Raw genomic sequence first — 5028 nt, forward strand, 5'->3', positions numbered from 1 at the left:
TTACTGATCAGTATTTTATTATTCCTGCAATTTAGCAGGATCTGAGTCTGTTCATGCCTTCATGGATCAACACTATCAGCTACTATGCGCATTTTTGCCATATTCTCACTATTTATTAAAATAGCCATCTCCATTTGACAGGTTGCTAAATTTTTTAGATGCACCATGTCCATCATGTCTTAGGACATCTGATGCATCGCAGGAACATTATTTCTAATTTATATCTAGTAAATAAAATGTGCACTAAATATGCAAAGTATGTGATAAATGGCAATTCAACTAGTTTATCAACAGATTTTTCAATATACTTGCAGATTAATTTATCTGATTTAAAATAGTTTTATGTTAAATTGCAGGAGGTGGGGGGGATGACACACTTATCCAATACTCTTCAAGGAACCATGCTATATTATACAGAAACCAGATATGATTCTTTCCAGCAGTTAACTTGACACCTGGCATTGCAAATTACCTTATGGAGAAGTCAGAGTAAATTCTCCACATCAATTTATTTGTAGCATCAGACCTCCATTTTTTTTTATGTTCCCAAAATGCTAAGTCATAACTCATTCCCAATTACATTGCTCTGCCAGTATAAAAAAATCTACAGTATGTATGTAAATGTCTTGCTAAGTGCAATCTCCCTCTGATTTTTTAAAGAAAGACTGTAGGCACCTACCATCAGGCAAAGATTTTAAGCTCTCAGTAAGGCACACAAATATGAGAAATCTGAGTATGTCATAAGTCTGAACAAGGCATATACACGATAATTCTGCATAATGCACCTAAATGCTACAAAGGGGCAGAATTTAAGACACATTACTATTGACTAGCTTTGACAGCTCCCCACTACAGAATACTGGCTTGCATCCCTAGGAATAATAAAAGCCTTATTGAAAGATTACATACATTCCTGAAACGCTGAACCACTGGGGAGAGTTGAGGAGTCATAAGGCAAAGAAACTAACTTAGTTTTAGTGCCATGCTGTAACCTAAAGGAGCTGATGAGACCTAGAAATGTACAAAAGAGGCAGTAGTGAATACGAATGGAGTAATTTTACCTCTTTATACAAGGCTGGAGAGAATAATGTTAGGATAGCCATTTGAACAAATACAAGGAGGGAAACTACTGGCTGGATATTAATTTTACAGAAAAGATCTTCAGAACCTACTGTGAATTTTAAGCTGAAAATGAGTGAAGGGTTGTGCTGTTGCAAAAATCAAATAAGTTACTGTAAGGGATAACAAGACTGAAGTAATCCTTATGCTTTGTTCAGCATTAGGGAGGTCTTATCTGGAGTATTGTGCCCCATTTTAGTTAGAAGATTTACTTTCTAGTGGTAAAGATAGTTAAGCTTTGGAATAGATTGCCTAGAGAGGTTATAGATTCTCCAGTAGTGGAAGTTTTTAAGAAAGTTAGATAAACCTGGATCAAGAATGTGTACAGCTGATCCTGCCCTGGAGTAGTGGATGAACCGGATGACTTTGCCTAGTATCTTCCCAGCCCTATTTTGTATGAATACTATGAATTTTACAATTATGTGAATAAAACATACAGTTCTGACAGGATGTTGAAATATAGGAGAAAGTACAGAAAAGCTGAAAAATCTATATTGAAAAAGTCATGTTTTAGTAAGATATTTAAAAGAGCTTAGGCTACTTTTCCAAAGAAGTTGAAAAGCATCTTGATTATTCTGTTGAAGATGAAAAATACTTGTAGAGAAAACGCTAATTCTGAAACCATCCTTAGGTAGGTAGAGAAACAACAAAAAAATCACTGGCTAGAAGCTAGACAAGACTGGAAATAATGCCAAGGTGTTAACAAGATGTTAAGCACTGAGGCAAACTAGCAAAAGCCCACACCAGGATTTGAGGCAGAGACCTTTTTGAAAGATGTGTTTTGGGGAAGGTTCACTTCAGCAAAGACACAGTATGTAAGTACAGGAAATACATACGTTTTGGTATGCTGGAGGTCAGATTAGATTATCTAATGGTCCCTTACAACTTTATATGATAATTAACCTATGCAATACTTCTCTGAAATGCCTTGGTGTATTCAAAGTTTGATTTTCAATTTTCTGAAAAGTCTTTTAAGACTATAGCAATATCAACACCACCTCAAACAATAGCTTTCTACTAGGAACAGAAGGAAAAAAAAAAAGGTTGAAAATTCTTTTTGCCAGAAATCTAACACAGTCTCATAGTTTCTATTTTGTAATGATGCAATATCTCAATCCTAATTTATAGAGCATAAAAGAACTGTTTGCAGGGTATGGAACAATTCCTCATGTTTTGGGAAGAAAAAAAAAAAAAAGTCCATATGCTTGCAAGGCAAAGTATGTAACCTGCCTTGAAATTGCCAATATTTAACAGATTATATTTGAACTTTTTTTTTTTTTGTCTCAGCATGGGCCCCCTTATAGGGAAGATGAAACTGGGCCCAAAGGGGAAAAAAAATATAAGCAAGTCCCCTATTATTGGCATTGGTTTCACTGGTGTTGCAAGTTTTCAGTGTTTCTCAGGATCAGGTCCCTACATTTTATGTTCATCTTCCTGGAAATATCTCTGTAAGTCTAATTAGTCTTTAACTTGGAAATGACAGCAGGGGAGCTATTCTTTCCAAAAAACAGAAAACAAGCTTGCATCTGGTTTGCTCTCCAAACTACTAGAGCTCTGTGCTTAACAGGAATAAAAAAAAAAAGATTAATTTCATGCCCTCAAAAAAAACAACCCCGAAAAAACCCCAACAAAAACATCGCTGTTTCAGTGCATCACAAAAAAGGTATCTTCACTGGCCTAGAAGATACCAGAATATTTTAGCAACAGAAATTCCAGTGGGATGGGATGACTAAATCCCATGCTATATATTCCAGTCCTATTGTCATAAGCTATATCTGTACATAATTTTCTCACCTTTTGCATTTTAGGCATAGTCCACATTTTTCTTTGCCGTTTGTCCATGTGGGCACAATTGGAGGCACATTCTTTCAAACCAGATATTCTACTGTAGTATAGGGTAAGGAGAGAGATGATTTTTAAATGAAAGTTTGCCACAAAAAACTCATGAATGTATTCATAAAGTCAATATTCCTATAGACTCTCTGACCTTCAAAAAAATTCTGAATACTGTAGATTAAGCATTAAATGGACACTTATGGAAAGAATGCAATTGTGATTCCAACCTTGTTAGGTAATACAAGAGAAATAGAAACATTGGGCAGAGGAGGAACAGTCCTTATGAACTGAAAGAAAATACATACATGTGCAACATTTGATAGAGAGATGGTATGCATGTTTATGGAAAATAATGATACGTGCTGCCATTCCATACAGAAAATAAATATCTAAAAAAATGTGCAGGATCTCAAGGGAATAATAATTAGATACTTTTTGGCTTTGCAGTTTTTGACAAATAGAGGCCAGTATTTACCTATTCAGAAAAACCCTCTACTACCTTCACAGGTTAACAAATTTAGGTCTCAGCCCTAATTAATCTGTAGAGAGTATATCTTTCTTTACTGTGTATTATTTATGGTTCCAATGATAATTTCACTGTTTCTATAGCTCTGTAGAAAACATCACTCCATAAATTTGCCATGATGGATTATTCACACTGGTATTCCTTAAAAAGCACGTCAAACTGAAGTCTGATGAAATTCCACATGCACATTTGACTCGGAAGTCTCTCTGCGTTAACAGGAAGCAATTGTTTCTGTTAACTCGGAAGCAATATAACCACCGTAAACCCAGAATAAATATTTTAATTTCTCTATAGAGCCTGCTATACTTTCTTCACACAAGAAAAGGATCCAAGACTGTGACTGACCAGCAAACCCCTACAATGGAAGAATGCTCAGAGGAGATGGGCAAGAGGAATGAGCCCATGAAGCTCGGGAAATACGCGGGCTGTGACTGACCACAGCTGTTGGAAAGAGGCTGACTGTATCTCAACACAACGGGGGCCGGAGGGTGGCCTTGTTTCCGCTGAACAGCTATCAGCAGTTGAGCGGATCAACAGGTGGTGCAAATGTTTCTCCCCGTGTTCACTATAGGCGTGCTAAAGTGTCTCTTGAGTTAGCAGACCGGGGGAGGGGGGGAAGGGAAGGGAAGGGAAGGGAAGGGAAGGGAAGGGAAGGTGTGGCTCTGCTTAACATAGAGCATAAAAATCCAACAACTAGCAAAAATATTTCCAAGAGAGCAACGAGCTTGAGCTGGCTTCAGCCCACGTATTCCTCCCTGGAGGCGCCTGGCGTGGTGACGGTGAGCGCGTTACAGAGACCGGGAATCACGTCGGTATTGTGACTGAACCGTGTGTTGCAATCGCTGTGTATTTTACTAAGTGTAACTTGCATTTGTAATTGTGATTTCAGCATATTTTGTATCACTCCCTAAATCAGACATCCTATGCAACATCAACTGTCTTGAAATAAGTATATTTGATATTAAACACTACACCCTCCGCGCATGGAGTATCTGAAAAAAAAAACCAGGTCAGAGAGTATTGGACTCTGATAAAGACTGCTCTTAATGTTTCACAGTATAAGAGGTTGTGTAATGTAGAGACCCTAGGGCTATTGTTTTACAGTTTGTAGTGGCATACTTATTTCCCTTTTCCTATACTTACGGGACAATAGCTTTATGGATATGAAGTGTTAATGAACACAGAAATTCAGTGTTTCATGTTCGTTAACATTAAATGTATTAATAGAGAATTAAACTATTTTAGAGAAGTTAAAAAGTAGCAATGCATAGTCCATTTGCTTCACCCGCTGTAGGAGCATATCCACGGGAGCCAAAACAGAGCCTGTAACATCTCCGTATTAAAAATGTGTTAATCAGCGTATCGTTAATGCCAGCTTGCCTTGACCCTGAATGTAAGCACGCTAAAAGAGCGTACCCGGCTCGAGCGCGTAAGCACTCCGCAACAGCGCGACGGCGAAGCCAGAGGCGGTTTTGCATAAGCAGGGGGGCAACGGGATCGCCGAGGGGGCAAACGGGGGCGGGCGCCGCCGCCCGCGGGGGGCGGCA

Source organism: Pygoscelis adeliae, unplaced genomic scaffold (genome assembly GCF_000699105.1).
Source record: "Pygoscelis adeliae isolate BGI_AS28 unplaced genomic scaffold, ASM69910v1 Scaffold133, whole genome shotgun sequence".
Lineage (NCBI taxonomy): Eukaryota > Metazoa > Chordata > Aves > Sphenisciformes > Spheniscidae > Pygoscelis > Pygoscelis adeliae.